The 25,795-nt window shown below is 43.3% G+C and overlaps 10 pseudogenes across 10 annotated transcripts; 4 read left to right on the forward strand and 6 right to left on the reverse strand.

The window, feature by feature from the left end:
* Positions 1–982: 982 nt before the first annotated feature.
* On the reverse strand, positions 983–5,713 carry AT5G32481 (annotated as a pseudogene; the record flags this gene model as incomplete). The annotated part of the gene is made up of 1 exon: positions 983–5,713.
* A 1,122-nt stretch (positions 5,714–6,835) lies between these two features.
* On the reverse strand, positions 6,836–7,611 carry AT5G32483 (annotated as a pseudogene; the record flags this gene model as incomplete). Its single annotated transcript has 1 exon — positions 6,836–7,611.
* A 45-nt stretch (positions 7,612–7,656) lies between these two features.
* AT5G32485 lies at positions 7,657–8,421 on the forward strand (annotated as a pseudogene; the record flags this gene model as incomplete). The annotated part of the gene is made up of 1 exon: positions 7,657–8,421.
* A 1,477-nt stretch (positions 8,422–9,898) lies between these two features.
* AT5G32482 lies at positions 9,899–10,924 on the forward strand (annotated as a pseudogene; the record flags this gene model as incomplete). Its single annotated transcript has 1 exon — positions 9,899–10,924.
* Positions 10,925–11,074: 150 nt separating this feature from the next.
* AT5G32484 lies at positions 11,075–14,551 on the forward strand (annotated as a pseudogene; the record flags this gene model as incomplete). The annotated part of the gene is made up of 1 exon: positions 11,075–14,551.
* A 135-nt stretch (positions 14,552–14,686) lies between these two features.
* On the reverse strand, positions 14,687–17,233 carry AT5G32487 (annotated as a pseudogene; the record flags this gene model as incomplete). The annotated part of the gene is made up of 1 exon: positions 14,687–17,233.
* A 1,209-nt stretch (positions 17,234–18,442) lies between these two features.
* Positions 18,443–19,579, forward strand: AT5G32486 (annotated as a pseudogene; the record flags this gene model as incomplete). Its single annotated transcript has 1 exon — positions 18,443–19,579.
* Positions 19,580–20,546: 967 nt separating this feature from the next.
* Positions 20,547–21,649, reverse strand: AT5G32489 (annotated as a pseudogene; the record flags this gene model as incomplete). Its single annotated transcript has 1 exon — positions 20,547–21,649.
* A 1,227-nt stretch (positions 21,650–22,876) lies between these two features.
* Positions 22,877–23,798, reverse strand: AT5G32488 (annotated as a pseudogene; the record flags this gene model as incomplete). Its single annotated transcript has 1 exon — positions 22,877–23,798.
* A 596-nt stretch (positions 23,799–24,394) lies between these two features.
* Positions 24,395–25,196, reverse strand: AT5G32490 (annotated as a pseudogene; the record flags this gene model as incomplete). Its single annotated transcript has 1 exon — positions 24,395–25,196.
* Between the last annotated feature and the right edge of the window lie 599 nt (positions 25,197–25,795).

Consider the following 25,795-nt stretch of genomic DNA (forward strand, 5'->3'; position numbering starts at 1 on the left):
TCGGTGTTGGAAACGATGGAGAGATGAGGAGCTTAAATGTGATAAATGTTCGGCGGTCGAGTGAAGCTGTAATGGAGGAGAATCAATTTGGTTGGTTGATGGTGGAGAGGTCGAGTGAGTGAAATGGAGAGCTCGATTTGTTTCCTTGGACAGAGTGAGCAGGTAGCGATGATGGAGAGGCGGTGAGAAGCGGCGATCGAGGGATGGTTGTGGGGAGGAGATGGGTTTGGAGGTCGAGTGTTTTATGGGAGAGAAGTGGGAGAAATGAAGTCGAGTTTATGAGGTGGTGAGGAGGAGGTGACGAGGTCGAGTAAAGGAGATAAAGGAGCGTTGATTCAAGAGGTATGGGGTCGAGTGGTTTGGAGTTTGGTTTGTTGGTGGTGATGAATGAGAGTGATGGGTCGAGTTTATGGGGTTGTGGAGGAGAAAACAAGGTGATGAGGTCGAGTTAAGAGGGATGGAGGTCGAGTGATGGTGTTGACGTCGAGTGGAGGAGAAGAGATGAGGAGAGATTTCCTGTCCTTTGATCTGTTGCATGGAGGACATGGGCCTCAGCGGCGGGTCCCAGAATGTCTTCTTGTCTCTTCTCTGTATTCTCCGTTCACTAGAAAAACTCCAGGAAATCCCACAATCCTCTGTAAACTTGAAAGACTCCCTGGAAGACTTTGTAGCTTCTGTTGGTCGAGTAAAATGATGTTTTAATTTTTTTTTAGGTTTTTAAACATCACTCATACTCGACCACTATACTCGATCTCTAGGCCATCAGTGGAGTAAAAGTTTTGAATTTTTACTCTACCTTCACGTTACTCCTTTCTTCCTGAGAACCACAAACACAACCAAAACAAATAAAAAATAACAAGAAAGTAAAAATTATTTACAAGGATAGTCATGAGACTTCCTCCCAAGTGAGCTTGTTTAAAGTCTCTAGCTTGACTCCTCACACTCATCAAGAAGAAAATGAATGATAGAGAGGGTCTGCATAGTCCTCTCTAGTATCATCATCATACCCAGGGTCCTCTCTGGAGAGGTCTGCAGCAGAATACTCAATTCCCCTTTCTTCAAAATAGGCTTCTTTCTCTTCTGGAGGCTAATCTGTCTCTTGAGACCATCTTGAAGTGAATTCTTTTCTCGGGATTGTGTTAATCCCGCCTTTAGGTTGAGCTTTCTTCTGCATATGATTCAGCTTACTCCTAAGTTCCTCAATAGTGTGGGCTAGCTTCTCTATAGTTTCATCTTGCTTATTAGACCTCTTTTTAAGTTCTTTCACTCTTTCAGTCTCATATCCTTCTCCTGAGATCGCTCTATCATTTCTAGAGGTTCTTCCATCTTCTGTTGACCCTTGTGGAGTTCTGTTGATGTTAAAGTGCAACTTGATGTGCTTTCCAAGGTTGAGACCTATATTCCCTTCTCTGACATCTATCACTGCTCCCACTGAAGCTAAGAATGGTCTTCCCAGTATTAAGGGATCCTTATGCTCTACTTCCATATCCAGCACCACGAAGTCTGTAGGCACTTCTACTCTATTAATCATGACAGGTAGGTCTTTCAGCATGCCGAAGGGTTTTCTAGAAGACCTATCCGCAAGGATCAAAGTCAGGTCACAAGGTTTATACTGAATGAACTCTAACCTTCTTGCCACAGAGAGTGGCATCAAGCTAACAGAGGCTCCGAGATCGCACAGACAATCGCTGAAAGCAAATTCCCCAATGGAACATGGTAGAGTGAAAGATCCAGGATCTTCTAACTTCTCTTGAACAATCCTTTTACCAGCAGCTCGAGATAGAGTGGCGTCACTTTCATCATCTGAATCGTGATACAACTTGATCCTTTCTAGTATTAAATTTCTCACATCTTTGTGAGGATCAGGAATCAGGTTAAGAACTTCCATTAGTGGCATCACTGCTTCAATCTCGTTCAACTGCTTCGCTGCAACAGACTTGTATCTCTCCATCCATGCTTTACTGAATGTCCACGGAAGAGCACGTGAGGGTAGTGGAGTAGGTTTGAATCGTTTTACCATTCTCTCGATTATGGCAGCCTTCTCTTCCGAGGTGGATTGAGTGAGATGGCGAGAACCAGCAGAATGGTTGAATTCAACAATAGAGACTTCAACCTGAGTAGAAGCCTCCCCTTCTTGAACATCATTGTCCCCAGTGATGAAATCAGGGACAGGTTGAGTTGGCAGCTCTCGATCATGGCAGATGGTGATGGCGTGAGCGGTTGCATACTCTTTTGGATTCTGTATGGACTTTCCTGGAAGTCCTGTAACTTTTAGTGTAGAGGTAGATGCTGATTGGCCTTCCAAGTATCTGACTTTGGTATTCAATGCCTCCACTTTGGCATTCAGGTTGTTGTAGCTGCAGTCCAGCTTATGGTGCAATTCAGATAATTTCTTAGCAATTTCCATTGAGCTAGATGCTTGTCCTTGTAGCAGCTGTTGGACCATCTCTTTCATTTCAGCGTCAAGAGCAGCAGGACCTTGGTTTTGCTGAGGTGCAAACCCAGGTGGTGGTGGTTGGTGGTAGTTCCCCTGGAATTGCTGCTTAGGAACGAAATCTTGGTTGTAGAGAACAAAAGGTTTGTTCTGACCTTGTTGTTGCTGTGTAGGATACACCTGATCTTGAGGATTAGCAACGTTGGTGCTGCGGTAGGAGAGGTTGGGATTGTTGGTTTTGAAGTTGTTGTATCCTTTGTAGCCACTCTGGTTGTTGTTGATGTAGCTGACTTCTTCCAACTGGTTACCCTCCCCATCTTGGACTTGATACTGCTCGTCATCAACAAGGAAGTGCACATGCTTCTCCTGGCTAAGAAGAATCATGTCCAGCTTGTCATTCAGCGCTTTGATATCCTTCCTGTGTTTGTCATCAGAGTCAGCTGTTCCTCTAACGGTCCTATCACAGTCCTCGTTGTAATTGCCATCTGATTGAGCAAGGTTCTCTACCAATTCCCAGCCTTCTTCAACATCCTTGTTCTGGAAATTCCCATTGCTGGCGGTATCCAGAAGCATTCTGATGCGTGGTAGGACTCCTCTATAAAGTGTGCTGAGCAGAGAGGCTTTGGTAAAGCCATGATGAGGGCATTGGTTGGTGTAACCCTTGAAACGCCTTCTTGCAATCATCCCAGGTGGTGATTGAGTCATGGGGCAGATTCTTGTGAGACCCCGTCCTGGACGTCTCGGCGTCCGGCGATGTTGTACTCAAGTTCGCGCCTCTTCCCAGCCAAACCTCTTAATTTTTCACGATTCAACATAGAATTGCCTTTACGAGGCTAAATTCTATAATCGCTCTCTTATTACACAGCGGAAGTCTTTCTAACCTTGGTTTAGTTCTAACCAACTCTTGTACCGGTTTCATCGTCTTTGTCCCTTAGACTTAGATCGATCCTTTACTCGGTCAAGACATGCATATGTTCGCTAACCATTCTAAGCCAAACAATCGCATATTCCTTTATCCTACTTTCACGGTCAATTACCAAACGTCTATCTTAACTAATAAGCTAGATCGTTACATACCTTGGCCGATATGCGGATTTGATTCCTTAGCCCGTTTGTCGCCTTACTCCATTCGTTCAACGACTCGTATTCGATCGTGAATTGATAAACCAATCCCTATCGTTACTTAGCCATACAACCAACCAACCCCACTGGTCTAAGTACAACGATAGAGATTGGGGATCGTACGATTCCCTTTGTTCACGATGGCCGAATCAAGCTCTTGGCTTATTGGTCCATCCGTTCTCCAAACGTACGCCCCTCCGGCTATATGGTGGACGATTGAGCCCTCGGCTTATCGAACCATCCATGTTTCCGATCCGGTCGTTTAACACTACGACCGCCCACGGTTTACCAACCGTTTACCCATCCGATCCATGGTGGTTGATAAAGCTTTCGCTTAATGATCCATCTATGCGGTCTGAACGATATTCTTATCATACCCAAGGGTCCGTGGATTCATCCACTAGATCATCGTAGGCTAACCCATGAAATCTTTCTTCCGTCGGCCTTAGGTTTGCTCGCGGGTCCAACATCCGTTTTGTCCATCGGTTTCCACCGTGGACTTTCCAGTTGGTTATCCGTCGAGTCACCCTTTGGTCTTACCGATCTCTGATCGGTTTCACCATGGCTGAGGAGATAGATACATGAAGGCGGCCGCGATGTTGATTCTATATGGTGAATCACGTTCGTTACCCATTCCTTGGTGCTTTCTCCCTTTACCGGTAAGATTGCAGCCATGGGTGACCCTTGGGTGTGTTCGGATGCACTTATCCTTGTGCTTCCTCGAACACTTTTCTCGATCCATCCTATTCGACGATCGGTCTGTCCGACCCGTTCCGTCAGACGATCGACCTATCCCATCCGACCCGTCCGACGATCGGTCTGTCCGATCCGATCCGTCTGGCTGATCCGATCCGTCCGACGATCGGTCAGGCCGATCCAATCCGACGATCGGTCTACCAGATCCGATTCGTCTCTAAGACGAACGGTCTACCCTCTCTATCCTCTACACTCCATCGAACCGTTGGACCGGGAGGTAGCATGCGCATTAGTTCGGTCGAGTTATACTCGCCGAGCCGCACCCCCTTTCCGACCAACAACTTCGGGATGTGTTGGGACTCTTTTAAGACTATTTTGTGGTGTTTGGATGTTGTGTGATGATCCCAAAGGCCTTGGGCGTCCTCCCTTATATAGGGGGCGAATGGATGCTTCCCGAAGCATCACATCCGGTCCTTGCACTCTTCCGAAAGGTCACATCCGTTCCTTGCATCCTTCCGAAAGGTCACATCTGTTCCTTGCATCCTTTGGGCGATGCAACCGTTCTTTGGTATCCGCTCGACCTTACACCTTTTGGCTGAGACACCTCTTCACCTGTGAGCTACCACAATCCACCAGCTCGAGTGTCAGCTGACAGGACCACTCAGCTGGGTCAGTACTCGATCAGCTCACCGAGCTCAGTCGAGCTGTCGGTCAGCTCACCTAGCTGAGCTAGCTAGTCTTCCAGCTGGTTTAGCTCACATAGCTTAGCTAGCTAGTTCATCCAGCTTGTCCAGCTCACCTAGCTGGTTTAGCTTGAACTTTCTCGTTCTTACTACTTAGTATTTTGGTCCGTTCCTCGACCATGATCTAGTTTTCTCCTAAAACAAACCGGCCTCTTTATGAACGCGGGACGCGGTCGTTACAAGTCTACCCCCCTTAAACTGAATTTGTCCTCGAATTCGGCGGGTGAGAGATCTTGTTTACTCCCTAACTTGGGACACGGGCGTTACAATTCTTCTCCCAGATGTGTGCTTTGTTGCCCAAGGAGAAAGGAAACAAACAGAGCTTGAATCCGTCTTCACTGACACCATTGATCTTCTTTAGGTTGTAGTGCCTATCGAATTCATCAAGGTGGTCGAGTGGATCCTCCATTGGCAGACCATGGAATTTGTTCCCCTGAATCATCGAGATGAGACCACTCTTAATCTCGAAGTTGTTGTTCTGGATAGCAGGAGGTTCAATTCCCTTGCTCTGACGGTGATCACGTGGTGCATCTCCAACACCAATGTTGGCAGGGCCATTTTGTTGATTTTGTTCTTCAGCCATTTGGAGTGGTTGCTGAGGTACAGGGTTGACTGTGGTTCTCCTTTTTCTGAGTTCGCGAGCTGTGCGGTTGATGTTGTTGTTGAAAAGGAGGTTCTGGTTGCCTGTTGATCGAGTTCGCATAGAGCAGAGGTGTACCTGGATCAAGAAGACAACAAGAAAAACACACAGTTAGTAACTGAAAAGAAAATTGAAAAAGAAATTGATCTAAGCAAGTCTGAAATCTCAAATGTAACAAACAAACACCCAATTGGCAACGACGCCAAATTGATAATAGGTTTTAAGATCAATTAATCCTAAAGCACTATCATGTCATTGTAGTACTGAAGGTTGTCAATCCAAATGGGTGTGATGCTAACAATCAAGATGTGATCAGAAGTCACTAAGTCAAGCCAAGCAATAACAGGTTTTGGTGCGTTCTAGCAGTCCTAAGTGAACATGCAGAAAACAGAAAATCGAAGCAGAAACAAATAAACACTCGACCAACACAGCTCGTTGTAGAGCACTGGGTGTGGTCGAGTGACAGGTCGAGTAACAGACAGATATTGTAACAGGGATACTCGACTGCACAGTCTGTTGCCAGACAACTGGGTGGTCGAGTATCAGGTCGAGTAACAGTAAAGAATTGCAGAAACTAAGCAACAGATGACAGGATGCAGTACACAGCAGTAGAGTAAACAATAAAATCAATCAGATAAAGAATTCCTAAGGATGGGGTAATTGAGTAGTTTCGTTTCCTCAGTTTACAGGTGATTGACATGCTCAATAAATTAACCCTAGACAACAAGTTCATTAACCAAATCTAAGTGCCACCGCAACAGAGACTCTCAAGCTAACCTAGTCCAAGACTCAATCACCATTGACGAGAGCTAACCTAACAGGCATTACGAATCAACAAGTTAAAGCCAAAACGCTCCCTGCAACCAATACCTTGGTACAGGGTCACGAATCTCTGGAATTAGTGGTTCAGACATTTCATCGAACACCTTTTGGGCGCAGAAATGTCTGGGCTCAAATTCTAGTTGATCAGAAAGCAATAGGCATTAAGAAAAACTAATCCAGAAGGGATCTATCAACCAATACTCAATCACCTAGTATACTGAGAATTCTACACTACTCTAACCCATCCTTAGAAACATATTCACTACTCAGACATCATAACAGAAAGCATAAACGTTGAACAAATTGAAAACATGATAACAACAATGTAACAACAGGATGATAACAGAATGAACAACAGTAAACGAAATCAAGAACAGAAACTGAATACTGAATACTGAATAGATAAAGAGAAATCCGGATTACAAAAAGTCTAGAACACAAGGTCTGCGGAAATAAAACTAGATAAAAACTTCTTGTCTGCGAAAATGTGAAGTACATTGCTACTTATAGCCAAATATCCCAAAACCCTAATACTCAAAACGACGAAGTATTGGGACGGGTTAAAAACTGTACTCGACCCACGTGGTCGAGTGAATAGCTGGAGTCTTCTTTTCTTCCTTCTGCTCGAGTGTCTGGTTGAGTGCGGAATGAAGAAGGCTCTGAAGCTTGTCATCGAGTATGCAGCCGAGTGGTGGTGATGGGGATACTCGACATCCAGGTAGAGTGATGAGGTCGAGTAGAGGTCTGGCAATGGGATGAAGTCACTCGGCCTGGGGTCGAGTGATGTGATCGAGTGGTGTCAGAAGATACTCGACTTCCAGGTTGAGTGACGAGGTCGAGTGGTGGTCTGATGATGGAGGTGAAGACACTCGACCTCATGGTCGAGTGATGTGATCGAGTGATGGTTTGGTGATGGAGATGAGGGCACTTGACCTCGTGGTCAAGTGGTGAAGTGAAGTGGTGATGTCCTCTGCTCGACCTGGGGGTCGAGTGGTCTCTTGAGATCTTGAAGCTCCTACTCGACCTCTTGGTCGAGTGGTTTGTCATGATCAGGTCCGCTTCTTCCATATAGCTCGTCAACAGCTCCAAATCACCTGAAATCAACGCAAATATGCAACATGCATGCAAAACTATACTAAACATGCAAAGTGATGCAAATGATGTGAAATGGTATAAAACGGTGATGATATGATGCTAAAATGATGACAAATAGATGCTCAAAACATGCAAAATACACACTTATCAGTGGTCGTGCGGGATGTTTTTCTTTTGGGAGCCTTGACCACAAGGTAGCGATTGCACGCAACAAGCTGAGAGGAGAGAGTGCTACCACTGCAAGGACAGGGGACCTCTCAGGCTGAATTGTCCTAAGTTGCAGCGGATGGCAGTGGCAGTAGTACAGCCGGTGGCAAGGAGCTCAGGTGCAGCAGGGAGCGCAGGTGCAGTAGGGAATGCCGAAAATGTGCAGTAGTTAGCACATATTGCAGCGGCACCGCAGGGCTACACTAGGCGTGAGACAGGCGGTACCAGCAATAGATCGATCACTAGTATGATTTTTGAGACTCTACTTTGTGAATTATTTTTTTATTTTTTTATATCATTGTTTTGTGATGAATGTTAGGGTTCTTAGCACATGAGGTTTGTGTAGGGACCTTATTAATGGGCGGTATAGAGGTCCATGTGTTGTTTGACTCTAGAGCATTGCATTGCTTCATTACCCCGGAGAGTGGCTCGCGCGGCAACATCTGTGGGGATCCTGGTGAGCAGTTTGGAGCCGTTAAGATTGTTGGAGGGCAGTTTCTAGCGTTTCTGGGAGAGCTAAGGGTGTGGATATTCAGATTGCAGAGCAGTCGATGCCAGAAGATCTGATTATCAGTCCTGTAAAGGTGTATAATGTTATTCTGGGAATAGATTGGTTGGATCATTACAGAGTACATCTTGATTGCCACCAAGGGAGAGTTTCTTTTGACACTACAAGAAATTTGTTCATTGTTAGCGCTAAAAATCTGCTATCTTACATTATCTATAGCGAATTCACAAACGACATGTTCTCGGCAGCTATGGTAGGTGTAACTCCTACGATAGCAGTTTTGGAAATGCTATTATATTTAATGATATAATAGCAAAATTAGAACGCTGTTTTAAATAGTAATATAACACTTTTGTTGTAAACCACTTGTTGGATGGACTCCATAACCGTGGCCCATGTCCTTGGAGGATAGGTCCGTCAGCCCATTGGTGTGACGGCCCATCGACCAGTCGGCCCACCAGTCCATCGGTCCATCGGCCCGTCGGCCTATCGGCCCGGTCCATGGAGAGAAGCCACAGTCAGTCCGGCCCGTAGGTCCGGCCCATGGAGACTATACTTAGGTCGGTCATATACTTAAGTAGTTATGGGCTTTTGTAACCTAGCCCATTAGACATGTAACCTCCTCAAGTATGTATATATATGTGATGTAACCTCATTATGAATCAATAAGAAACAAGTTAGTTCTTCACACGTTATCAGCACGACATTGCTCTTAACAAAACCCTAGAAGCCGCCGCTCAACCCTAGCTCGTCCGCCGTCCGCTGTTCCGTCGACCGTTTGCTGACCGCCTGTCGACCGTTTGCTGACCGCCTGTCGACCGTTTGCTGACCGCCTGTCGACCGGCCCGTCTGTCAGCCGACGATACTTCCGTCGACCACCGACTGTCGACCAGCGACCACCGTTCGATAACCAAGGTTTTTAGCTCCTGGTTCCAGTCCGTACAACCCCAAAGGAGAAAGGTAATTCATTAAACCCTAAAGCTAAAGAACCCTAATCGAACATGGATCTAACAAACGGCTAAAACCCTAAAAACGAATGGTTGAGTAGTGTTTGTAATATGATTGCTTGTTTGCTCGATTGTTTGTTTTGTTATTGCTTATCCTAAACTTGCAAATCGAAAACATATTAACCTAGAATCCGAAACCCTAAAAGACATAAACCCTAAATCGAAAACACTATAATCGGATCAAAACCCTAATTCTATTTCGTGATTGTTTGAAGTTGTCTAGGGTGTTTAGTTTGATTGATTTCATGGTTGCATGCATGAATTGTTAAAATCCCTCATGTTGCATAAAACCTAAAACCAAAACCCTAAGGAAAATAGAAAATCGCTAAAAAGGAAAATTTACCCTAAGACCGAAAAAGGAAACTCTCCCAAGAGGGAAAGAAAAATAATCCCTAGAGAAAGAGGAAATTCTCCTAAAGAGAAAAAGGAAATTATCTTAAAGAGAAAAAGGAAATTATCCTAAAGAGAAAAGGGAAATTATCCTAGAAAAGAGGAAATTGTCCCAAGGGAAAGAGGAAAAGAGAAAGTCAAATCCTTGAGTAAATAGGAAAATCGATTTATGGTCTTCATGACATTTACGATTTGTCCATTACATGATATTGACTCATAACTTCTTCATTGTAGATGTCGAAACTCACAAACCTCATGTACGCTGCACTCTTGGCATTTGGTGACAATTACCTTCAATGGGCATTGGACACCAAGATTGAGCTGAAGTCTAAAGGACTCGCCGAGTGCATTGTGGAAGGAAATGAGAAAACGGAGAGGTCAAAGTATCAGGCGATCTCGATCATACGCCATCACATAGCAGAGAGCTTGAAAAATCAGTACCTTACAGTCGAGGATCCACTTGAGCTTTGGCTTGAGTTGAAGAATCGATACGACCACCAAAGGACCATACAACTACCCAAAGCCCAACATGATTGGCTTAACCTCAGGATCCAGGATTACAAATCCGTGGAGGAGTATAACTCCGAGCTTTTTAAGATTGTCTCTATCCTGAGGCTGTGTGGTGAGAAGGTGACTGAGAATGACATGCTCGAGAAAACTTTCTCGACCTTTCACGCGAACAACGTACTGCTTCAGCAACAGTACCGTGCGAAAGGGTTTACGACTTACACAAGTCTAGCCTCCTGCTTGCTTCTTGCTGAGAAGAACAATGAGCTGTTACTCATGAACAGCGCATTGAGACCTCCCGGATCCACAGCTGTGCCCGAAGCCAATAGAGCCGAAATGGCCAAAGCGCCTAATGAACCTCAGGCGACCAAGGAATCCAACTACGTCCATAGGGGTAACCCTCACGGCCGTGGCCATGGCAGAGGACGTGGTGGAAGAGGTCGTGGCAATTTCTACGGCCAAGGAAACCACTATGGTGGTAGAGGCCGTGGGAACTATGGCCGAAGTAGGGGTAGAGGCCGTGGTATTAACAAACCGCGAGGAAAGGCTAAGTCCGTGTGCTATAGGTGTGGCATGGACGACCATTGGGCAAAGACGTGCAGAACCTCTAAGCACCTCATTGAGGCATATCAAGAGATGATAAAGCAAAAGGGACCCGAAGCAAATTTGGTTCATCTCGATGGTGAAGGGGATTTCGACCACGAGAAAGATGACCTAATGGATTATGAGACTTCGGACATCTTGGGAGAATAGACATCTAATTTTAAATTTGCTTTGTTTGCTTTGCTTTGTAGTTTGATTTCTATTGCTCGATGTCTTGGATTTATTTATTTTTATGGAATTGCTTTGCTTCATTATTGTTTGCTTTATCGCCTAAGATATAGTTCTTGTCCACATTTAGAAATGGCCGAGGACAAGGACATACTCATAGTGGACAGTGGCTCAAGCCACACTATATTAAGAGACAAAAGATATTTTATAAATCTAACATTGAGAAATGCCAACATTAGCACTATAGCGGGTATAGCGAGTCTCATTGAGGGCTACGGCCAAGCCCATGTACTCTTACCAAACGGCACACATCTTGAAATAAGTGATGCCTTGTATTCACCCAGCTCAAAGAGGAGCTTGTTAAGTTTCAAAGACATACGTCTTAATGGTTTCCACGTTGAAACAAAGGGTGAAGGGAATAGAGAATTCCTACATATAACAGAGATCGCCCAAGGACATAAGAGAGTCCTAGAGACTATACCCGCATTGTCCACTGGTCTTTACCATACTAAGATCAACATGATCGAAGCTAATTTGGCAATGAACAAAGAGTTCATAGAGGAGTTCACTTTGTGGCATGACCGGCTTGGCCATCCGGGTCATAACATGATGCGAAAGCTAATGATAAGTTCAAAGGGGCACACCCTAAAAGAAAAGAGAGTTATCCCAAAGAAACTCACGTGTGCTGCATGTGCACAAGGGAAACTCATAATAAGGCCATCACCGGCAAAGGTCAATAAAGAGACCATAAACTTTCTGGAAAGGATACAAGGGGACATATGTGGACCAATACACCCACCATGTGGGACGTTTCGATACTTCATGGTCCTCATTGACGCATCGACAAGATGGTCACATGTTTGTCTGTTGTCCTCTAGGAACCAAGCATTTGCTAGGTTACTGGCCCAGATCATACGTCTGAGAGCCCATTTTCCAGATTTTCCGCTTAAGACTATACGTCTAGATAATGCCGGTGAATTCACGTCCCAAGCGTTTAATGACTACTGTATGTCCATGGGGGTAAGTGTGGAACATCCCGTGGCACATGTACATACACAGAACGGATTAGCGGAATCCTTCATTAAACGAATCCAATTGATAGCTCGACCATTACTTATGAGGTCGAGGCTTCCAGTAGCCGCTTGGGGACATGCTGTATTACATGCATCGGAACTTATTCGTATCAGGCCATCTAGTGAACACAAATATTCACCATCCCAATTGTTAACGGGTCATGAGCCAGACATATCCCATCTAAGGACATTCGGGTGTGCCGTATATGTACCAATTGCTCCACCACAGAGAACAAAGATGGGACCTCAAAGGAGGATGGGAATATATGTTGGATTTGATTCTCCCACCATTATAAAGTATCTAGAGCCGACAACGGGCGATCTATTTAAGGCTAGATACGCGGATTGTCACTTCAGTGAATCCGAGTTCCCTGCGTTAGGTGGTGAGACGAACAAGCTGGGTAAAGAAATAAAAGAGATAGCATGGAATCAAACATCCTTGAATTGGCAAGATCCTCAGACTCTGATGTGCGATTCAGAGGTCCATAAAATTATACATTTGCAAAAGCTAGCTAATGAGTTGCCAGATTCCTTTGCTGACCCAAAGAGAGTTGTGAAATCGTACATACCAGCTTGTAATGCACAAGTACGTATTGATATCCAGAAGGGAATCAATGTAATTGCTACCGAGTCTAACCCACAGAAGAAACGTGGTAGACCAGTAGGTTCCAAAGATAAAATTCCTCGAAAGACTAAGAAAGGTGCAATGGGAACCGAGGTAAAGGAAACCATAGACATGGCCGCGGCAAGTCCTAAGGAACCACCAAATGAGATTCGGGACGCCGAAGCTCATGGTCCTGAAGGAATTGATAATGATGAGATCTCAATAAACTACATCATGTCTGGAATAAAATGGAACCGAAAAGAAGTCGACGTCGACGAGAAATTTGCATATGAGGTAGCATATGAGATAAATGAGGATCATGAACCCACGTCTATAATAGAGTGCACTCAAAGGTCAGATTGGCTAAAGTGGAAAGAAGCCATTGATGTGGAGTTAGGTTCATTAAAGAAAAGAGATGTGTTTGGTCCAATATTGAGGACACCATCTAATATAAAGCCAGTAGGACACAAGTGGGTCTTTGTGAGGAAGAGAAATGAGAAAAACGAAATCGTGAGGCATAAGGCACGGCTTGTGGCACAAGGATTCTCACAAAGACCGGGAGTAGATTATGAAGAGACATACTCCCCTGTGGTGGATGCAACGACTTTTAGATATCTAATAAGTCTGGCAATAAGAGAGAACCTTGACTTGCGGTTAATGGATGTTGTAACCGCATATCTATATGGTCCACTGGATAATGAGATATATATGAGATTACCAGAGGGTATTGAGCTCAAAGGAAAAGATAAAAATGGGTCTCGAGACCAATACTGCATAAGGATGAACAGATCACTTTATGGACTGAAACAAAGTGGGCGCATGTGGTACAATAGGTTAAGTGAGTACTTAGTCAAAGAGGGCTATAAAAATGACCCCATCAGTCCATGCATCTTCATCAAGAAGTTTGCTAGCAAAGGATTTGTGATAATAGCAGTATATGTGGATGATTTGAACATCCTGGGAACCTCTGGGGAAATCGCCCAAACAGTCGAATATCTAAAGAAAGAATTCGAAATGAAAGACTTAGGCAAGACAAAGTTCTGTTTGGGATTGCAGCTTGAGTATGTAGATAAAGGAATCCTTGTGCATCAAAGGGCATATACAGAGACAATACTCAAGAGATTTAATATGGACAAGGCTCACCCATTGACCAGCCCAATGCAGGTGAGGAGCCTAGGATTGGATAGTGATCCATTCGGTCCAAAGAAGGACGATGAAGAAATTCTCGGTCCTGAAATGCCATATCTCAGTGCCATAGGAGCGTGGATGTACCTGTCTAGCCACACTAGACCGGACATATGTTTTGCCGTGAACCTCCTCTCTAGATTCAGTTCTTGTCCGACCAAGAGGCACTGGGAAGGAATCAAGCATTTGCTTCGATACCTACAAGGGACAATTGATTTTGGTTTATATTATACTAACCATAACAAAGAAGGTTTAGTTGGTTTTGCTGATGCAGGATATCTTTCAGATCCGCACAATGGAAAGTCACAAACGGGTTATGTGTTTACTCATGGTGGAACCGCGATATCCTGGAGATCAATGAAGCAGACCATCGCGGCCACTTCCTCTAACCACGCGGAGATATTGGCAATGCACGAGGCTAGCCGCGAGTGTGTGTGGTTGAGGTCAATGACTCAACACATACGAGCCGATTGTGGAATGGTCGAAGACAAGGAGCCGACCATCATATACGAGGACAACGCGGCATGCATTGCTCAGCTCAAGGAAGGATACATCAAGGGAGATCGGACGAAGCACATTCTGCCCAAGTTCTTCTTCACGCATGACTTACAGAAGGATGGTGAAGTTAAGGTGGTGCAAGTACGTTCAAGCGACAATTCAGCCGATCTATTCACCAAGGCATTACCAGCAACGACATTGAGGAAGCTCGCGCATCAGATTGGGATGCGGAGGCTTAAGGACTTATAGAGATGACCAATTCAGGGGGAGTAATGCGTGCTGTACTCTTTTTCCTCACTATGGTTTTGTCCCGAAAAGGGTTTTCCTAGTAAGGTTTTAATGAGGCAGCATTCCCCTAGCGCATTACTGAGATCCCGTTGGCATCTATACGGTTATGTCATCCAAGGGGGAGTGTTGTAAACCACTTGTTGGATGGACTCCATAACCGTGGCCCATGTCCTTGGAGGATAGGTCCGTCAGCCCATTGGTGTGACGGCCCATCGACCAGTCGGCCCACCAGTCCATCGGTCCATCGGCCCGTCGGCCTGTCGGCCCGGTCCATGGAGAGAAGCCACAGTCAGTCCGGCCCGTAGGTCCGGCCCATGGAGACTATACTTAGGTCGGTCATATACTTAAGTAGTTATGGGCTTTTGTAACCTAGCCCATTAGACATGTAACCTCCTCAAGTATGTATATATATGTGATGTAACCTCATTATGAATCAATAAGAAACAAGTTAGTTCTTCACAACTTTAATTTTTTTGCTAAAAAGTAACGACGATTTTAATTTCGTGCCATAATAAGTTATTCTACGTTAGCAATTAGTTCACGCTGCGAACTTTTTTTTTTTAGGATTACGTTTGAAGCTATGATATATGATTCTTCTACCATAACAGTAAATAATTGCTAAGTTTTGTTTATTTATGCGGTTTAGTTATGCTGTAATACAATCTTTCACAACTTGTTTGGTTTTGCTATTATCTGAATTTCCAGAACCCAACATAGAGAAAAAAAGTCTGAATAGAAATTTAATCGTAAGTCTGCATCAAATCCAACATAGAGGAAAAATCCATACAAATTATTCAACATAACATAAGTCTAAATCATAAGTCTAAATCCAAAGTAGACAACAAGTCTGATTCTGAATTACATAAAACAAGTTGATTAATCTAGTCTAAAACTACTTTAAACTAGCTAACATGGACCAAAGTTCTTCATTCCCTGCAATAATCAACAATGTCTCATTTCAGTTTCATATATAAAACCAAAGTATAAGGATCACTATAATCTAGAAACTTACCCATTGGCCATGCAATAGATGAACCAAGTGAATCTCTCATATACTCGATTTCATCTGATGCCCTCCAAACTGCTGCATCATCTATTTTCACTATATCCACCCAAACTCTAGCTGCATTATCTCCCAAGCGAACATGGTGTACCTTTTGGTCTGGGTAGACTGAATGCACACGTCCTTCAGCAACCACCTGCTTCCTTCCACTGATATCCATTAACTTACACTTCTGTTTGGCCTTGCTAACTTCAGCTACACCTTTACGCTGCCATGTTACAATATAAACCAGTTTTAATGTATGTAGAAAAATAACCAGATTCAATAGCTAGGTAATAACAACAAACAAAATACCGGAGATCTTCTCAGAGGGAGTTGTGAATCCAGCAGCTGACTTTTCTTGATAGGAGAATTTGAACCTTTAGCTGTGGACTTCTCAGCTATGGCCTTTGAAATTATTGCAACAGATTTTGTACCTTTTGCTGTAGATATCTCAGGGGATGGCTTATAACCTGCTGCTGCAGTTTGTGAACCTGATGCTGCTGCAGTTTGTGAACCTGATGCTGCTGCTTTCCCGGACGCTACTGCTTTCTCGGATCCTGCTAACTTGCCTACTGATCTTGCTGACTTGCCTACTGATGCTGCTGACTTGCCTACTGATGCTGCTGCTTTCAATGGTGATTTTCCTCTTGTAGCAGAAGTCTGAAGTGGAGATTTCTGGCATGTTGCATCTGCAGGGTTGACAGGCCATGCAACAAAAGACAATTAACAGTCCTCAAGATAAGTCACATCCATCGTTGGCCTCCATATAAACGTCTCTGGTTGAAGAACTGCATCGACAAATATCTTCATTGCTGCAGGTCCGAGAGGAAGCCCATTGACTAATGCATTTGGTTCTTGTGTCTGCCAACATCCTTCTGCAACAACAACATCATTTGAAGACAAATCCAAAAGCTGGTATTTGTTATTTGGTCCCTGTCAAAAACATAGAAACCCAGAAATACATTATGTTAATAGAAGATCATTACTTGATATGTCTATAATTTGCATGATTTAGTCATTAATTCTTCACTACTTTGTCATTGTTTCATCCACATTTCATCTCATTAGGAATCGTTTTAGTGTGTTTTACATACTTAGGACGATTTTGCATTAGGATTGCATGTGCATGGCATATTTGGTTGTTTTAAGGTACTTTGGATGCTTTTGGAGTTCAAACAGAGGAAAAACAGAACATGAAGTCAGAATGCCCAATGACGCCTTCAGCAAAAGTACTCTATCGCAGTCTCGGAGCCCTGCATTGGCAAATCACTCTATCGTAACCCCGGAGAAGCAAGCAGCTCAGTTTCACTCAATCGCGAAGCCGGAGGAATCACCCCATCAGAACCACTCGATCACCACTCGACCACCAGGAAGCCTATCTGCTCATTCTGCACTCAACCAGACAAGCTGAGAACAAAGAAGAGAAGAGAAGCCAAAGAAACCACTCGATCACCACCTCATGACATCCACTCGATCGCACTCGATCACAGGGTTGCTGGACCATTAAATCTCCACTTCACTGCATCTCACTCGATCGCAAGACGGATCCCCTGAAGCCTAGTTTGATCAATGACATACTCGATCACTGGGAAGCTCATTTCAGCCCGTCAGATGCCAATGACACATTCGGTCGCGGGGTCATGAATTGAAGATTCGCTTTATATTTAGTTTCCTTATTTGTTTCATTTCTCGCTTATATAAACTGCCTCTTAGGGTTTTCCCTAGGGCATCCGTTATTATCTCGCTTTTACATTTTTGTAACTTTGAGAGCCGCAGTGTTTCTCCTGCGACTTTGTATTTTCACTTTCAAGTATTTGATATTCAGTTTTTGTCTAAGTCTTTCATCATTTCTGTTATCATGTTTTCAATCGTTGCTTTGATATTGTCTTTGATTATGTCTGAGTAGTGAACTGTATTTCTGAGGATGAGATAGAATAGTTGTGGTTTACTTGGTCATTTTAGGTGGTTGAGTTTAGAATACTAGAATCCCTTCTGGATTAGTTGCGCTTATTGCTTGTTTCACTGGCTAATGTGGAATATGAGTCCAGACGTCAGCGCTCAGAAGGCGTTTAATGGGCGTTGGATCCTATTAATTCCAGAGATATATGACTCTACCCCAAGGGATTGGCTGTAGAGAGGGTATTGGGTTTAACATGTTGATTCGATATTGCTTGCTTAGTTAGAGATCGCTAAAGGGATTTAGGTCAGTGTCTAGCTTTGTTTGAGGATTTCTATCACGGAAGTGAATTAATCTGTTGTTAAACTTCTTGTCTAGGGATAGTTTCTGTGAAGTTTTGTCAACCGCCTGAATAGATTAAGGAGACCACACTATTCGATTACCCCATCCTTAGGAATCGTTTATCCATTTGATTGCCTGTTATCATTTCTGCATTGTTATTCACATGCCTGCTATTGCCATTTCTGCTTTTAGTTTCATTTCATTTCTGTTATTGCATACTAGGACTGTTAGAACCAACCAACTTTCTGCTTGGCTTGACTTAGAGCTTTCTGATCATATCTCATCTGTTTGCATCACACCGGATTGGATGGACATCCTAAAATATTACAACGACAAGATAGTGTTTTAGGATTAATTGAGTAAAATCCTACTATCAATTTGGCGTCGTTGCCAGTTTGGTGTATGTTTGCTATATTTGAGATCATTAGAAACGTTAAGATCAAGTTCGTTTTTGTTACACAAGTTACTAACATTGTGCATTTTCTGTCTTTGTGTTTCAGGTACCTTGCAACCCGCTTTCCAGACGCATCTCTGATTCGTCTGTTATAGCCCGACTGCTATCTGTTGCATGCATACACGGTCATAAGGAAATCAGAACCTCCTATTCAACGATAACATCGACCGTATTGCTCGCCAACTAAGAGAATAAACAGAAACCAACACAATGGCTGACGTTGTAGATGAGCAAGAGCAACCTACCAACATTGGTGCTGGTGACTTCCCTCACAACCACAACCAGCGTCATGGAATTGTTCCACCTCCAGTACAGAACAACAACTTTAAGATCAAAAGCAGTCTCATTGCAATGGTTCAGGGGAACAAGTTTCATGGCCTGCCAATGGAGGATCCGCTAGATCATCTTGACGAGTTCGAAAGGCTCTGTGACCTTACTAAAATTAATGGAGTAAGTGAAGATGGTTTCAAGCTTCGCTTGTTTCCATTTTCACTTGGAGATAAAGCCCATCTGTGGGAAAAGACGCTACCCCAGGGATCAATCACGACCTGGGATGACTGCAAAAAGGTCTTCTTGGAAAAATTCTTCTCCAACTCCAGGACTGCAAGACTCTGGAACGAGATATCCGGATTCACTCAGAAGCAAAATGAAAGCTTCTGTGAAGCTTGGGAGCGCTTTAAGGGTTATCAAACCAAATGCCCTCATCACGGATTTAAGGAAGCATCTCTTCTCAGCACACTTTACAGAGGCGTCCTACCTAAGATACGTATGCTCCTTGACACCGCCTCCAATGGGAATTTCCTGAACAAGGATGTCGAAGACGGATGGGAGCTAGTTGAAAACTTGGCTCAGTCGGATGGCAATTACAACGAAGATTATGACAGAAGCATCCCCACCAGTACTGAATCTGATGACAAGCACCGGCGAGAGATTAAAGCTCTCCATGAAAAAATCGACAAACTCCTCCAAGTGCAGCAGAAGCATGTTCACTCCGCCTCTGAAGACGAAGTATTCCAAATCCAAGAGGGGGAGAATGATCAGGACGCTGAAATCAGTTATGTTCAGAACCAAGGCGGCTACAACAAAGGGTACAACAATTACAGACCCAACCCAAATCTGACATACAGAAGCACAAATGTCGCCAATCCTCAGAACCAAGTTTACCCTCAACAGCACAGCAGAACCAAACCAAACCGTTTGTTCCTTACAACCAAAGCCAAGGGTTCGTTCCTACTGATAATAGGCTTTTAGTCAATTATCCTAAAACACCAATCATGTCGTTATAGTATTTTATGTTGTCAATCCAAATGGGTGTGATGCTAACAATCAAGATGTGATCAGAAGTCACTAAGTCAAGCCAATCAATAACAGGTTTTGGTGTGTTCTAGCAGTCCTAAGTGAACATGCAAAAAACAGAAAATCAAAAAGAAACAGTGAAACACTCGACCAACACAGCTCTTTGTAGAGCACTGGGTGAGGTCGAGTGACAGGTCGAGTAACAGACAGAAAATAAAACACAGATACTCGACTGCACAGTCTGTTGCCAGACAACTAGGTGGTCGAGTACGAGGTCGAGTAACAAGAAAGAATTGCAGAAATTAAGCGACAGATAACAGGATGCAGTAAACAACAGTAGAGGAAACAAAGAATTCAATCAGATAAAGAATTCCCAAGGATGGGGTAATTGAGTAGTTTCGTTTCCTCAGTTTACAGGTGATTGACATGCTCAATAAATTAACCATAGACAAAAAGTTCATTAACCAAATCTAAGTGCCACCGCAACAGAGATTCTCAAGTTAACCTAGTCTCAGACTCAATCACCATTGACGAGAGCTAACCTAACAGGCATTACGAATCAACAAGTTAAAGATAAAACGCTCCCTGTAACCAATACCTTGGTACAGGGTCACGAATCTCTGGAATTAGTGGTTCAGACATTTCATCGAACACCTTTTGGGCGCGGAAATGTCTGGGCTCAAATTCCAGGTTATCAGAAAGCAATATGCATTAAGAACAACTAATCCAGAAGGGATCTATCAACCAATACTCAATCACCTAGCATACTGAGAATTCTATACTACTCTAACCCATCCTTAGAAACCTATTCACTACTCAGACATCATAACAGAAAGCATAAATGTTGAACAGGTTGAAGACATGATAACAGCAGTGTAACAGCAGGATGATAACAGAATGAACAACAGTAAACGAAAATCAAGAACAAAAGCTGAATACTGAATAGATAAAGAGAAATCCGGATTACAAAAGGTCTAGAACACAAAGTCTGCAGAATAAAACTAAATAAAAAACTTATCGAAAATGTGAAGTACATGCTACTTATAGCCAAATATTCCCAAACCCTAATACTCAAAACAACGAAGTATTGGGACGGGTTAAGAACTGTACTCGACCCATGTGGTCGAGTGAGAGGTTGAATGAATAGCTGTAGTCTTCTTTTCTTCCTTGTGCTCGAGTGTCTGGGTGAGTGCGGAATGAAGAAGGCTCTGAAGCTCGTCATCGAGTATGCAGTCGAGTGGTGGTGATGGTGACACTCAACATCCAGGTGGAATGATGAGGTCGAGTGAATGTCTCGCAATGGGATGAAGTCACTCGAAGAGTGGTGGTCAGAAGATGGAGATGAAGTCACTCGACCTGGGGGTCGAGTGATGTGATCGAGTGGTGGTCATGAGATGGAGATGAAGACACTCGACCTGGGGGTCGAGTGTTGTGGTAGAGTGGCGGTGTCTTCTACTCGACCTGGGGGTCGAGTGGTCTCTTGAGATCTTGAAGCTCCTACTCGACCTCTGGGTCGAGTGGTTTGTCATGATTAGGTCCGCTTCTTCCAGTTAGCTCGTCGACAACTCCAAATCACCTGAAAACAACACAAATATGCAACATGCATGCAAAATTATCCTAAACATGCAAAGTGATGACAAATGATGTGAAATGGTATAAAACAGTGATGATATGATGCTAAAATGATGACAAATGGATGCTCAAAACATGCAAAATACACACTTATCAACTCCCCCAAACTTAGTCTTTGCTTGCCCTCAAGCAAACAATCAAGAACAAGCTGGAAGTGAGGTTTGAAAGCGGGGACTCATAGCCGAAGCACCAGATAGACCAGATGAAATCAATGTCCAAGTTGAAAGTTCTAAGCTGCAAGATCGAATTCTACTTAAAAACGTTAGCCATGCCTCATCAATCAATCAATCCGACTCATATGCTCGACTTACACAAGTTTTCAAATCTACCAATCCCTTTAACATTCATTAGTTCTGGAACGTGAATCAAGCAATGCATCATCAAAGAACTCATTTGGCTAAGATAAAAGGTCAAGAGACAAAGATGGTCCCTTACAGAATAGCCTTCAGTAACAGGAGATCTCTCAAAAAAAAATGATTAAGCTTTAGTAGAATGCTAAAGGTAAATCCCAAGCTATGCATACAGAGATAAGATCCCATCTACCCAGTGTATATCAAATGAAGCTCTAATGGTAATCCCATCTCCAATCCCAATATAAGAACTTAACTCTACCCTTTGCATTCATGAATCTTTTAAGCCCTTTTTCTAATCATTCTTTTCTTTTCTCTTAACTCTAGGAGAAGCTTTCTCAACACTTTGTTACATCTAGCGGATTTGGATTTCTTTCACAACTAAGGTTCCTGTTTTTAACATTTTAAAGCCAAGGGCTTTTGCCCATCTTCAATAGCTAACAAGAACTCTTTCTTTTCTTTACAAATCCCAAAACCTTTACTAGACTTTTTCTGCTTCTTTAGCTTACTTCACTTAGAGTCTTTTACCTTTTCTTATCAATGAATCAACCCCCCTTTTTTTTCTTTTAAACACATCCCAACCCAAAGTATAAGCGCCCACCTAGTTTTATCTAGTCCGAAAAATGCGAACTAGAACTACATGAGACACTATCTCTGTCGTTACAAACCTAACACTTTCTACCAAGCTTAATTAGAATAAGATCTCACAAACACTCACAAGTGATATAGGGCTTGAAAGAAAGTCTAGGTTTGGGTTTGGGTTAACTGCTTTAATAAGGAGAGTCAGCTACTTGGATTAACAAGAGTGATCAAAATGAATAAGAAAATCCAAGTATTTTAAGGTATCAGTGAGTTCAAATTTGATGCAGACATGATAATTAAAGATCAGATTCAGGTTCAAATTGATAGGGAAAGGTATCAGATCACGACAGTGTGGTCGAGTAGAGCAATCTAGGCATGGTTCAGTTTAATTTCAAATTCGTTGACTACGCAACAGACAACTAACAACGACGGCACTGAGTTTATCCGGTGAATCAAAATGCTTACAAGGCTATCTCATCATCATCCCCTATGCATATGCAACAATCCTAAATGAAACACTCTAGACTCGATCCTAAATGTGATGCAACTACATGAACACTCTGCTTTTGTGAAATCATTTTCAGAAAATTTTCAATTTTTTTTTGGTTTTTCTATGCCTTAGATGAATGCAGACTCAAAAATATACACAATGCAATACACATTTCCTGAGCCCTCCCCCAAACTTAAATCACACAGTCCACTGTGCGAATAAACTTGGAAGAGAGTACTCAGGACAAATCCAATCACAGAAACAAAAAATGAAGAAACAAATCACAATAGATGATATAATACAATGGTGAAGTGAGGAGCTTACCTCAGTCAAAGAATGAACGTAGTTGCTCGTCAATGGCTGCATGTGATTGCTCCCAGGCCATAGAAGAACCGGCTTGTTCTGTATCAGCTCCAACAGGTGGGTACTCGACCTCATCAGCTCTCTGGCGGCCAGCACCGCTCTAAGGATACTCGACCTCTCTCCTTCTACTGCGGCCAGCACCGCAGTCGAGTGATCTCCTCGAGTGAATGAGGCGTGATCTGCTGCTAGATCGAGTGAGTGTAGCCTTCCTTCTTCTCTTGTGCTCCCGGGATTCGAATGACGAATGCCTAGCCTGGACATGTGGGACTCTCTGCTCGCTAAGCTCAGGCCTGTGCGCAGGTGCATTAAATCTCCTCGATGGCATCTCCAGAGGAGGTTGTACTTGTGGAATAGCAGTGGTGGAGGAAGAGCAACTCAGCTTATCTGTTTGAAGCTTGAAACACTTGGCGATCAGCTTGTCATGCTTCTTGCACCACTTCTGCAATTTACTGTTATTCTTATGAGGTTTAGTCAAGCTCTTGCTCTGCCTCGCTGGAGGTACATGTTCACCAAAGTGATACATGCTAGTGTCGAACTCCACTGCCCTATCTTCATCCATCCCATCCGAAGCAGCTTCTTCAAGAAATTCATCCTCATCCAATGGCGGAGCGTTCTCATAGTAGAGGCGTCCAACCTCAGGCCTAAAATCAATGTTATCTCCCTCTATTATCCGTGTAACCTCAGGGCTAGGGAGAAGGATGTTAGCTCTCCTGTCTGTAGAGTGCTCAAACCTGAACTTGTGGAAATCGTCAACCATTGCAAACTCCAGGAATTCGCATTTCATCAGTGATGGCGGGAAGCATTTCATCAACAAGGTTGAACAGGTGCATTAAATGATAATAGGTTTCTAAGTGCCACCGCAACAGACACTCTCAAGTTAACCTAGTCTCAGACTCAATCACCATTGACGAGAGCTAACCTAACAGGCATTACGAATCAACAAGTTAAAGCCAAAACGCTCCCTGCAACCAATACCTTGGTACAGGATCACGAATCTCTGGAATTAGTGGTTCAGACATTTCATCGAACACCTTTTAGGCGCGGAAATGTCTAGGCTCAAATTCCAGTTGATCAGAAAGCAATATGCATTAAGAACAACTAATCCAGAAGGGATCTATCAACCAATACTCAATCACCTAGCATACTGAGAATTCTATACTACTCTAACCCATCCTCAGAAACCTATTCACTACTCAGACATCATAACAGAAAGCATAAACGTTGAACAGGTTGAAGACATGATAACAGCAGTGTAACAGCAGGATGATAACAGAATGAACAACAGTAAACGAAAATCAAGAACAAAAGCTGAATACTGAATAGATAAAAAGAAATCGGATTACAAAAGGTCTAGAACACAAAGTCTGCGGAATAAAACTAGATAAAAAACTTCTTATCGAAAATGTGAAGTACATGCTACTTATAGCCAAATATCCCGAAACCCTAATACTCAAAACAACGAAGTATTGGGACGGGTTAAGAACTGTACTCGACCCATGTGGTCGAGTGAGAGGTTGAATGAATAGCTATAGTCTTCTTTTCTTCCTTGTGCTCGAGTGTCTGGTTGAGTGCGGAATGAAGAAGGCTCTGAAGCTTGTCATCGAGTATGCAGTCGAGTGGTGATGATGGTGATACTCGACATCCAGGTAGAGTGATGAGGTCGAGTAGAGGTCTGGCAATGGGATGAAGTCACTCGGCCTGGGGGTCGGGTGATGTGACCGAGTGGTGTCAGAAGATACTCGACTTCCAGGTTGAGTGACGAGATCGAGTGGTGGTCTGATGATGGAGGTGAAGACACTCGACCTCATGGTCGAGTGATGGTCTGGTGATGGAGAGGAGGGCACTTGACCTCGTGGTCGAGTGGTGAAGTGAAGTGGTGATGTCCTCTGCTCGACCTGGGGGTCGAGTGGTCTCTTGAGATCTTGAAGCTCCTACTCGACCTCTTGGTCGAGTGGTTTGTCATGATCAGGTCCGCTTCTTCCAGATAGCTCGTCAACAGCTCCAAATCACCTGAAATCAACGCAAATATGCAACATGCATGCAAAACTATCCTAAACATGCAAAGTGATGACAAATGATGTGAAATGGTATAAAACAGTGATGATATGATGCTAAAATGATGACAAATGGATGCTCAAAACATGCAAAATACACACTTATCAACTCCCCCAAACTTAGTCTTTGCTTGCCCTCAAGCAAACAATCAAGAACAAGCTGGAGGTGAGGTTTGGAAGCGGGGACTCAGAGCCAAAACACCAGATAGACCAGATGAAATCAATGTCCAAGTTGAAAGTTCTAAGCTGCAAGATCGAATTCTACTTAAAAACGTTAGCCATGCCTCATCAATCAATCAATCCGACTCATATGCTCGACCTACACAAGTTTTCAAATCTACCAATCCCTTTAACATTCATTAGTTCTAAAACGTGAATCAAGCAATGCATCATCAAAGAACTCATTTGGCTAAGGTAAAAGGTCAAGAGACAAAGATGGTCCCTTACAGAATAGGCTTCAGTAACAGGGGATCTCTCAAAAAATGATTAAGCTTTAGTAGAATGCTAAAGGTAAGTCCCAAGCTATGCATACAGAGATAAGATCCCATCTACCCAGAGTACATCAAATGAAGCTCTAATGGTAATCCCATCTCCAATCCCAATACAAGAACTAAACTCTACCCTTTGCATTCATGAATCTTTTAAACCTTTTTTCTAATCATTCTTTTCTTTTCTCTTAACTCTAGGAGAAACTTTCTCA

Source organism: Arabidopsis thaliana, chromosome 5 (genome assembly GCF_000001735.4).
Source record: "Arabidopsis thaliana chromosome 5, partial sequence".
Lineage (NCBI taxonomy): Eukaryota > Viridiplantae > Streptophyta > Magnoliopsida > Brassicales > Brassicaceae > Arabidopsis > Arabidopsis thaliana.